Raw genomic sequence first — 12442 nt, forward strand, 5'->3', positions numbered from 1 at the left:
ATACTCTGATATTTTCTTGCCTAAATGCTTTTGGTAGAATTGGGGTGTTACATTAGTGGTATCAGAGCAGGTCGGTCTGTCCGGCCAGTGTTGTCTAATGTTGTTTAATTCCTCAGTATGTGATAAGTGTGTGGAGCACTGTCAGTACTTGTTGTGCCTCTAGTCAGTTGTGTGCAGGAATGGTTTGAAGCTAAGTGGGGGAGAATATATGCTTCTCGGATATGTTTTAGTTGCAAGATGTTAGTATGCTACTGAGGGCAGCAGTACTAGTGTTGTTGGAATTTGTTTTCTGAAGTGAAGGTGACTTGGACTTAAGACTTTGGTTGTTAATCAAGTTGGAGTGTCACGGTGTAGATTTTGGTTAATTCTAAAGAATGGAATTTAGAGAGTTGTGATGCTCTAACGCTACTGATGCACTATGAAGTTGTTGTTTGAGTAGCCTTGTGTGAGGTGTCTTTGTTGGATCAATGATTAAGGAAAGTATTGTGGTAGACTTTGTTGTAGGAGTTATTGACGTTGTTGGAAACGTTTTGGAACTCGAGTAAGAATTAGGAGTATGAAGAGTTGAGTAGGATCTCGGGAATTTTATTCTTAGGATTTGTTAGAAGTGTTTTGGTACGTAGCTACAAGACGTCGGGTTGGCTGGATCAGATGATCTTGAGAGATTTGTGAATTATGGAATCATAGTGCTTCTATGCTATGAGCAAAAGTTGGAAAAGAATATTATTAATGTTAGTACTGATAGTTTATACTCTATTATGATTATCGGCTACCTATTGACAAATTGAGGACTTGATCATCCTTAATCTCTTGTTGATAGTAGACGGAATCGTATTGGACGTGATAGGCTTATCTGGCTAGTTTGATAATATTGGAAGTGAATGAGTCGGTGCAAGGTGGTACGACGTTGTTTATGTTGTCGACGACTTTGGATGTCCTTGAGGAAGAGCAATTGTTGGGATTGCGGATAGTTGCGCATTTGTATAGGTGTTTCTTGAAGGTTTAATTGATTCATCGTCGAAAAGAGGTTTGTTCGTTCGAGAGTGTCGCCGTAGGGTGCACGTGTTTTGTTGGATAAGAAGGAAGGTTCTACGAGGCTTTGTGTCGATTTTAGACAATTGGGAAAAGTGACAATTAAGGAAAAGTATCCACTTTCGAGGATTGATATTTTGATGGATCGGGTTGGTTTGAGCTTGTTTATTTTGCAAGTTTGATTTGAGGTATGGGTATCATCAGTGTGAAGATGGTCATGCTAAGTACTTGAGAATTGTTTAATCCGTGTTGGGAGGAAGAAGTTGTTTGCTAAGTTTCCTTATGTGAGTTTTTGGTTGAGTGAAGTGAATGTTCAAGGGGTAAGTGGTGGTTTATGCTTTTATGCGAGTTAAGATTTTTGAAAGGATTTATCTGTCACAAGATTTAGAGTTGGCAGTTGTTATTTCTGTTTGGGAAATTTGAAGGCACTAATTATTCGGATCGAGATTTGTGTGTGTAAGTGACTACAAGAGTTTGAAGCATTCGTTTGATCAGAACGAGTTGAATATGAGAAACCATTGCATATGTCTATGTGGATGATTCGAGTATTGTGATTGTTGAACAATTGTGAGATTTGATTTTGGTTCGTAAAGTGACTTCTTCAAGTGTTGAGCTTTATATGTGAAAGCTTACTTAAGGTATTCTTGATGAGATTAGAAAAGGTCAGGAATCGGATTTGAATGGATTAACTGATGGAAGTACTGGCGAGTGGTATGTTGATAAAGATGTTTGTTGGATTGTTTGTTTGCATGGTGTTTCGGAAGGTATTGTTCAGATTGAGATCCGAGGTTTATTTCTGAAATTTTGATAGGGTTCACAAAGTACTTTGGGTACGAAGTTGCGTTTGAGTTTGGCGTATCATCCTCAAACGGATGGTCAGACTGAGAGGACGGTTTGGTCACTTAAGGATCTATGAGGGCTTGTGTTGTGAAACAAGGATGTGTTTGGATTAGCTTTTTGTCTTTGATTGGATAATACAAAGACTTTTGTCTGGTGTGCAAGCTGACACAGCAGATTAAGAGGTTGAGTATGTTAAGAGAGAACAATGAGTTTCTGGTGAATACTAGAAAAGAGCTGGAAGTTGGTTATGAAATTGGTAAATCTGTTTGTTGTGGGAAATCAGAGTGCGCATCGGAAGCGTGAAATGACGCGGTTCGTGTGTGTATGAATTGTTAGAGTTCAAATTATGGACAGTGGATGTGGTAGGAATTATAAGACCACCAGATGCTTTGGTTACATGTTTGACTGCTATGTCTTGGCATGGTTATTTGGTTGTTGTGCGACCGGGTTGTTGTCTATGTCTTGATTATTTCTTGTGTTTTGGTGTTAGTCGATGAGTGCATTGTATGGGCATTGCATCTCGTTGTCGTTGTTGTGTTTTGGTTGTTTGGCATTTAGCTAGAGTGGATCTTTGTTGGTGCTGATTGTGTCGTTGCTTCCGTGGCTTGATAGTTGGTTAGTCGGATGCGAGAGCGTATCCAAGTTTGTTTGTGTTTGGGATATTTCCGAGGACGGAAATCTTCTAAGTGGGGGAGAGTTGTAACGCCCGGAAAATAAGTATATACTTGATTTGGACGTTTGTGACGTTTATTGGAATTGTACCGTTTTTGGAGTTGTTTCAGTCGGTATTAGTTCGGGATGGCGGACTAATATTTAATTGAAGGTTTTCATATTTTTGGTACCGGAAATATTATTAAGGTAATATTCCGCGTTTTGGGGCGTTTGAACGATATTTGAGCGTAGGGGCATTTTGGTCATTTCCGCGAGGAAGATATTTTCTTTATAAAGGAAAAAGATAGAAAGAAAAAGAGAATGGAAAGAAAGAGAAGAGAAGAAGAAGAAGAGGAAAAGAGGAAAAAGTGTAGATTGGTGGATTCTCGACCGATTCGAGTTCCGATCGTTGCTATAGCAAGGTAAGGGGGTGAATCTAATTTATCTTGAATGTATGATTCTTATAGTCTTGTTCTTGTTTTTGTTCTTGTTCATCTTCTTCATCCTTCCCATATTTTCCATTTTTCTTGTTTTGTAAGAAGTTGTGAGGTTTTCATGTTATAGCAAGATTCAAACATGTCATGGTTGGTATTTTGTATAGAATCATATCCTTGTTGTGTTAGGATGATTGATCATGTTTGTTTTCCATTTTTATGGCTTGATTGAGTTTGAAGAAAAAGTTAGGTTTTGAGAAAGATTAATGAATCAACCATGAAACTTGGATGTTATGTTGTTTATATGGTATGTATGTGTTGTATTGGTGTTATAATGATGTTTTGGAGTGGTTTTGGTGGGTATAAGGAGCTTGAGACAGTTCTGTTCGTGCTGGGATTTTTCTGGGTTTTCTCAGGTCCGCTAAGCGGCCTCAGGCCCGCTGAGCGGAGTTTTCGTTGGTCCGTTTCTGGAATTTCCGCTTAGCGGCCCGCTGAGCCCGCTGAGCGGCCAACAGCATTTTCTGTTTTTCCAAAACTTCGTAACTCCTGAACCGTAACTCCGATTTTGTCGCCGTTCGAAGCGTTGGAAATCTAACTCAATGAACTATACTATTATCTAATTAAATGATTCATAGGATGTAGTCTCCTATTATTTTTATTAGGATCAAGTGATGAGTTGTGTAGTATGTTCAATTATCCAAACTTTGAAACCTTGTAACTTTTGATCCGTAGCTCCGTTTCGTACGCCGTTCGAAGTGTTAGGAAGCTAGTTGGATGTTCTATATGATAGTATAGGCTTGGTTAGCTTGTCATTAGTTAGTTATGAGGGTTGTTGATGAAAACACATAATTGTTTATATGCGCGATATGATTGGTAAATAATCATAGTGCTTGGTTGTAATTGATAATGATGTGTTGTGTGAATGTTATCGTAATGGTACGAGGTATGTGAATAGTTGTTGATAACATGAGATCATGTTCGTATGTGTTATGTATTAATGAATGTTCATACTTGGTATGTGACGATGTTTGGTTGTTTGTTATTAACATGATGTGTGGCCTTATGGCAAGTAATGGTTGTTATGAGAATGATGTATTATCATTGTTGAATTGTTGTTATTACAACTTGTTGATGATGTATTGATGAAGTTGTGGGCCGATGGCCAATAATAATTTGATGTGTATATGTGTGTTATACGTTCATCTATGCCGATGTGGCCAGTATGTTTGAACGGTGAATGTGTGCTGTGTGCTTATTAATGCCTGTGTGGTAATTATGGTGTGATGTAATTGATAACGATGTTATTAATTGGTGATGTATCCTTTTGGATAGAATATAAACGGTGTAACGTGGGTATGTGACCGTGTTATATTGTTGATGATGTTGTTGTCGTATAATAGAGTCATATATTTGCATAGCATAACATTTCATTACGTTAATGGCGGAATGCTATTAGCAGGTGGCCTGTATTGGCAATTATTACCAGTGGGGGCTTAATGCTCGGTAAAAAGGTGTATTTGCCCTAGTGGCAAGAGGTCATCAGTGGGGGCTAAATGCTCGATGACGTTTAGTCGTAGCTTGATGCTCGACAAAGGTGTATTTTCCTTAGGGAAAGAAGTCCCAGCATAATGCTCGGCAAAGGTGTATTTGTCATAATGACAAGGAGGAGTTTTACTCCGGATTTGGTACCACATGCATATGCATAGTTGAGTCTCATTCATCATCGTCTGTCTTTATAGTTATGTTATCATTCATGTGTCACATTACTTATATATGGATTGTGGTTGAATGAATGAATTACTTTGTTGTATGATTCTTGATGATACTTGTTGGCATTACTATAATTGTCATGCTTTCATTATGAATTATATTCTCACCCTTCTGCTGATTTGATGCTTGAGTGGCATCCTGCAGATTAGCCGCTTTGGAAGTCTTTTGGAAGAGGTAGTTCTCCAGTCGGTCTTGTCAGTTGCTCTGATACGTAACACCGGGGAGTCGGGAGTCTGTTGTTATTTATTTATATATGACTCTTTGAACATGTATATATGATAACGTGCCATTGTGTATTGTAAACACTTTATTTTGGAAAACTCCTCTTTGAGAGTGAGAGATATATGTATATATATATATATATATATGTTCATATCTTCCGTGTGTTATGTATCATTTTATTGGCAGGTGTGTATGCTTTTGGCATCGTTGATGTCCGTTTCTGGAATTTCCGCTTAGCGGCCCGCTGAGCCCGCTGAGCGGCCAACAACATTTTCTGTTTTTCCAAAACTTCGTAACTCCTGAACCGTAACTCCGATTTTGTCGCCGTTCGAAGCGTTGGAAAGCTAACGCAATGAACTATACTATTATCTAATTAAATGATTCATAGGATGTAGTCTCCTATTATTTTTATTAGGATCAAGTGATGAGTTGTGTAGTATGTTCAATTATCCAAACTTTGAAACCTTGTAACTTTTGATCCGTAGCTCCGTTTCGTACGCCGTTCGAAGTTTTAGGAAGCTAGTTGGATGTTCTATATGATAGTATAGGCTTGGTTAGCTTGTCATTAGTTAGTTATGAGGGTTGTTGATGAAAACACATAATTGTTTATATGCGCGATATGATTGGTAAATAATCATAGTGCTTGGTTGTAATTGATAATGATGTGTTGTGTGAATGTTATCGTAATGGTACGAGGTATGTGAATAGTTGTTGATAACATGAGATCATGTTCGTATGTGTTATGTATTAATGAATGTTCATACTTGGTATGTGACGATGTTTGGTTGTTTGTTATTAACATGATGTGTGGCCTTATGGCAAGTAATGGTTGTTATGAGAATGATGTATTATCATTGTTGAATTGTTGTTATTACAACTTGTTGATGATGTATTGATGAAGTTGTGGGCCGATGGCCAATAATAATTTGATGTGTATATGTGTGTTATACGTTCATCTATGCCGATGTGGCCAGTATGTTTGAACGGTGAATGTGTGCTGTGTGCTTATTAATGCCTGTGTGGTAATTATGGTGTGATGTAATTGATAACGATGTTATTAATTGGTGATGTATCCTTTTGGATAGAATATAAACGGTGTAACGTGGGTATGTGACCGTGTTATATTGTTGATGATGTTGTTGTCGTATAATAGAGTCATATATTTGCATAGCATAACATTTCATTACGTTAATGGCGGAATGCTATTAGCAGGTGGCCTGTATTGGCAATTATTACCAGTGGGGGCTTAATGCTCGGTAAAAAGGTGTATTTGCCCTAGTGGCAAGAGGTCATCAGTGGGGGCTAAATGCTCGATGACGTTTAGTCGTAGCTTGATGCTCGACAAAGGTGTATTTTCCTTAGGGAAAGAAGTCCCAGCATAATGCTCGGCAAAGGTGTATTTGTCATAATGACAAGGAGGAGTTTTACTCCGGATTTGGTACCACATGCATATGCATAGTTGAGTCTCATTCATCATCGTCTGTCTTTATAGTTATGTTATCATTCATGTGTCACATTACTTATATATGGATTGTGGTTGAATGAATGAATTACTTTGTTGTATGATTCTTGATGATACTTGTTGGCATTACTATAATTGTCATGCTTTCATTATGAATTATATTCTCACCCTTCTGCTGATTTGATGCTTGAGTGGCATCCTGCAGATTAGCCGCTTTGGAAGTCTTTTGGAAGAGGTAGTTCCCTAGTCGGTCTTGTCAGTTGCTCTGATACGTAACACCGGGGAGTCGGGAGTCTGTTGTTATTTATTTATATATGACTCTTTGAACATGTATATGTGATAATGTGTTGATGTGTATTGTAAACACTTTATTTTGGAAAACTCCTCTTTGAGAGTGAGAGCTATACGTATATATATATATGTTCATATCTTCCGTGTGTTATGTATCATGTTATTGGCAGGTGTGTATGCTTTTGACATTGGTGATGTCCGTTTGTTTTCAAGGTGTTTGTTTGGTTACTTAGTGTAACATCCTAATTGTGTTGTATGAAATTTTAAATACTCTGATATTTTCTTGCCTAAATGCTTTGGGTAGAATTGGGGTGTTACAGAATCTGTGTTCTTTCCCTAGTGGTGTCCGGTTTCCCTCTCGTGGAAATCATATGCATTCATAATTATAATCATTGCATGACATCGCATGGTCAAAAACTCTGTGTTTTATATTTAAGTCTCTTCAATAGCGTCGAAACGAAGATTTCCAATCATCGTGTCTCCGGATAGAAGAACCTTAAATAGGACATCTATCATACCCCAATTTTTGACCCGTATTTTATGTGTCCATTCACATTTCATCTAAAAAAAATCAAAAATATATGATATGTTCTTCTTTGCATATTTCGATTAATAGCATTTTAATCATTAACTAACTTTTTGATTTAAATTTTAATTTGAATTCAATTTTGTTTTTAAATTGAATTTTTATTAATTTTTAAATCAAATACTTTTTTGTTATATTTTGTTGTCATTTTAGGTACAATTAACAAGGGAGATCCAAGTTTCATTTAAGAATCAAAAGCCCACTTCATTTTTAGTCATTAGCCCATTTAATTCAAGTGATTCAAGTTATTTACAAAGCCCATTCATTTGATCCAAGCTTTGAGTCCAAGCCATTTGAGCATTCACTAAATTCAATTTGAGCCATTTTGAGTTAATTAGAGCCATGAGAGGAAATTAGTGGAACCCGACATCCAAGCAATTCACGTTTTGAGCCAAATCCAAATGCAGTTCAAAAATTTTTTTTCATCCAAAACTCCACAAAATTTCACTTTCAAATTTATAACACAATTCATCTAAATCAATCTTAACCATTCAAATCTTGTTATCAAGGGTCCACAGTCAATTTCACAACTTCACTTGGATCACCAAAAACAAAGTCACACGGATTGCTTGATCAAATTTCCCTCTCAACTCCAAAAATCTTCAACAAACTTTTCCTCTCAAATCATCAAAATTTTCTCTCAAATTCAGCAATTGTTCTTCTATAAATACAGTTCATGCTTCACAGAAAAAGGGAGGAGAAAAGAGCAATGTTATGCTGCAAAATAAATTTCAAACTCTCCTCCAAAAACTTTCATAATCCTTCATACCCAGCACAAACTCCATCCATCAGATCCAAACAATCTTCAAAACCTTTAAACCAATGTGTTACACTTATAGCTACACTAATTAATAACCTTTAATTTTATTTTAATCCAATGATTAAAAATGTTTAATTAGTGACTCATGATTCTTACTTAAAATAGTTTTATCTGACAATTAATAATTTTGATTTTATCAAATTTTAATTTATTCTTTTTCTCATAAAATTATAAAATTAATAAAATCTCTCCTGATTTTGTAACAATTAAATCAAACTTCAATTTTATAAAAAACGTGATTATAAATAGAGATTCTTAGTAAAAAAAAAGCATTTTCTTATTTTAAAATATATCAATTATATAGTGAATTTAAGTAAATAAAATATAAATTTATTTACATAAAAAATAGAAAAATTTGTTTAAAGTAAAAAAAAATGTAACAATAAGTTTTGATATTAATAAATATTAAAAATCATAAATTTTTAGGAAATATTAATAATAAGTGAATAGAATATAGTTTTATATTATTGTAAAAATTGTGATTTGTTTAAAATTGTTAGTAAATATTATTTGATAAAAAGTAATGTTTCTTACTTAAAAAAATTGGTATAAAAATTGTGATTTATTTTAAATAAAAAATAATATTATATTCGCTTAATGTAACTACTAAAACTGTTTTATTTTTAAATACAATACAAAATAATTCTCAAAATATGTATAAAAACATGTACTAAAACTGTTTTATTTTTAAAACTGTATAATAGTTTTATTTTAACAAATTATAATTTATTCTTTTTCTCACAAAAAAACTAAATAATAAATAATTAGAACATAATAGTTTTATTTTAACAAATTATAATTTATTCTTATTCTATATATTTATTGCTAAGTAACATTCTTTTCCAACAAATCATACTTATAATTTTCTCGGCAACTACTCTTGTCGCCTCAGAGGTGTACTCTCCATTTGTCTTAATCGATCCCTCTTCCATTTCTCGTGTCTTAACAGTGGGGATGGGATGTGACCGTCTCTTGTTTGTGGTTGTTTTTCAACCATGATTCTTTTCTCAAGTTTCCTGTAACCCCCACGAGACAATATATGGGGTACATGTTTTTTGCCTTGTTACGTATTCCTACTTTGCTTTTAAGTTATTATTAACATAGGTAAAAAATATATATGAGTAGTATTAACTCATTAGCACAACATTATCAATTAAATAAGACTAGTACTAACCTTGAATTCCTTAGAACGATGTTACTTCGGAAACTTCTTCCATTACTTCTTTGATATAAAATTATATCTATTCCACGGAAGATCAAGACCACTCTTAGGATTCCTAATATATTCACCCGTGAGTTGTGACTTAAATCCCCTCCAACGAGTACCAGCATAAGTGATCCATTTTTTCCAACTTTGGGTCATTGGTAAACTCAAAATTCAACTACATTTAAATCAATGTATTAGAAATTATAGGTAGTGATATCTAATATATGAAAATTATCGTATGTAATACCTTAACGTCTGTCTAGATGATTTCTTTGACTTTCTCATCCACTTGTTTCCAATCATCTATCAATATACTTACTTTTCTCTGTCCAAGGAACGCAACATAACTCTTAAAAGTAGAGTAATGTTCACAATCAACTACTTTGTAGAACGAATCAAATTCGATCATAGTTTTTTGACCTGATAAGTCGCGAACTGATGTGAATTGGAGCATCATTGTGACACCTCTTTGTGATCTTTTTGGTTGAGTATCATTTGTTTGAGTTTCATTCGCACAACAATCATTTGTTTTAGTATCTGATGAAGAACTCGACAAGTTCGACATCTACATTAAACAACAACAATAACACTAATAACAAGAACATAAACAACAACCACAACATAAACAACAACAACCACAACAATGGAAAATGAAGTTTACTATAGATGCATGAGGAAAATATTTACGTACCCTAAACATGATAACTAAGTAAACAATGTTGATGTTGGTGTTGGTGTTGTCTTCTTTCCTTACAGCAACCATAGTGATGTTGTTGTCTTCCTTCTGAACGATTGGTATACTATTCTTTCGTGACGTCAAAATCGTGATGGTCCTGTCAACTTGATGATGATGATGACGACGAAAATGACAACTACAAAGTGAAGAATGGATAATGAGGAGACAAGCTAGGGTGAACGATGGTGTTTCAGTTGAAATCGTGTATTGTTTCACTATATTGATCGTTAGGGTTTAGGGTTGAAGTCGTGTATTGTGTCATCTAGTTTCTTTTTTATAAGGAAAAATGAATACTGAAGAGACAATCTAACTAGGAGTGTGTAATATTACAAAGATAGCATCACGGTCAAAACTAGAAACAATAATGATATATTAGTTTCATAGTCAAATTTCATAAAGAAGCGCCAGAGTTTAATTTACAATTAAAATTTTAAATAAAAAATAAATTTTACCACAACGGTAGAATGAACCAACTGTAGTCATAACCCTTTAAGTTTTTTATTTAAAAATAAATTAAAAAGAAATGGCGTGCCTTAATATTTATGGAATAATATATGATGGCGCTGAGGTTCGAACCCATGAAAGCTTGATGGTTTTGCCACGGTTGGCTCATACACCGTTGTGATATACAATTAATCTACCATATAAGAAAATATGGGTCTTTGGATAATGCTATCCTACCCCTTCCCCTTCTTCAGCGACGTACCCGGTTTTGGCAAAAAAGTGGTCTTTTACCTATCCTTCTTTAACTTTCTAACTTCTTATTTTCATGCCCACTAAAACATTTCCTCAATGCTCCATCAAAACCCAAGTATGCTTTACACTGCAACCAAACCTTTCCTCATTTATAATTCAAATTTCAATTATGCTTTACATTGCAACCAGAATTATGCTTTCCCCAATGTATTTTCCCTTGCCTACATTACTCTGCCAAAAAGCAGCTGTCCAATCCCTCTTCCCTCTACAACTCCTCTCTTTCTACTTTCTCAACGTTTCAAAATCTCTTTCCAAAACTACACCAGCGTTTCTTCCTTTTCTCAAATTCCATTTTCTTCCTCTTCTTCATTTCCCTTTTTTCATCATATTCTTCAATTGTAATTTCTTAGCGGTGGTGGAGGATCTGCGTTTTCGTTGGCTTGTGGTGGTTGGTGTTGAAACGCAAACGAAGAAAAAGACACCAATTCCCCTCAAATCTTCAAGGTTCAGTTTTCACTTTATTATTTTACATTCATTTCTAATTCCTCAGATTCTTCTATTTTCCCCTTATCAGATCCTCCAACCGTTCATTCATTACGATCCGTTTCGATTCATTGTACTGTTATTGTGACTGCGAATTTTGATTTGAGAATTTGATTTTTAGTGTGTAATTTGTTAGATTGGTTTTTAGATATGTGATATTTGATTTGTGTGCATTGTATTTTTAGTTTCAGATGTGTTTCGATTTCACCATTTGTGATGTCGGAGGCCAGAACATTACTGCCGGTAATTTACAAGCTTTATTAATATGTGAAGATATTTTGGTTTTGTTGAAGTTGAAATGGAGATTAAGGATTTTTATTTTGATTTAGTGTTTATTGTTTCACGTTCGGAGCGGGCGTAAAAAGAGGCTTTGAAGAGATAGGATGATTGTTGTTCGAGGTTCTTTCGTCTTCCTTCTCTTTCTATTTCTCTAACGTTGATGAAGAAGGAGATTATTTAAGTATGATTTTCCCCTACACCCTAACTTTTTTGTTGATTTCAATGACAGTATAAAGTTGTTGAGGTCTGAGATAAGTTGCATAGAATCTTGAATGACGTACTATAATTTTAGTTGGTTTATTTTCGTCTTTGATGCAAGCTATACTCAGATTTAATTTTCTTGTCATATTGCTGATTTTCTCTGTCAAGCTGTATGAAGTTCATTTTGTTTGCCAATTTTATTTGCGGTATTGAGGTGGTTGAAGACATGAGAAAGTTTAGGATATTCTGGTGTTTTATCTAAATTCATTCAATCATCAGTTCAGATTTGTCTTAGAGTTCTCCTATGTGTTTGATTATGGAGTAAAGGATGGCATGACTATGTTTGGCCTACTATGGTATCTAGTTTGCATGGGGTTAAATTAAAACACTAGCGAATGGACTATTTTATACCTTTCATGCATAATTAGTAGAACTGCATTATTATTAGATCTTTATTGAATTTATGCATTATGTGTTTTGTTGTTTTTCATAGACGTTAATTGGTGGAAGATTCTGGAACCATGGATAGTGGAAAACCAATCCAACCTAAGACGATGTTTTGTGGTGCTGTGGAGGGAGTATTTGTTTGGACATGCTCCCATTTTGAGTTCTCCTTTCTTATGTTTCTTCCGGATATGTTTTTTCCTCTGTTTTTAATGGTATTCGTAGGTT

This window comes from Vicia villosa, linkage group LG6, assembly GCF_029867415.1.
Source record: "Vicia villosa cultivar HV-30 ecotype Madison, WI linkage group LG6, Vvil1.0, whole genome shotgun sequence".
Lineage (NCBI taxonomy): Eukaryota > Viridiplantae > Streptophyta > Magnoliopsida > Fabales > Fabaceae > Vicia > Vicia villosa.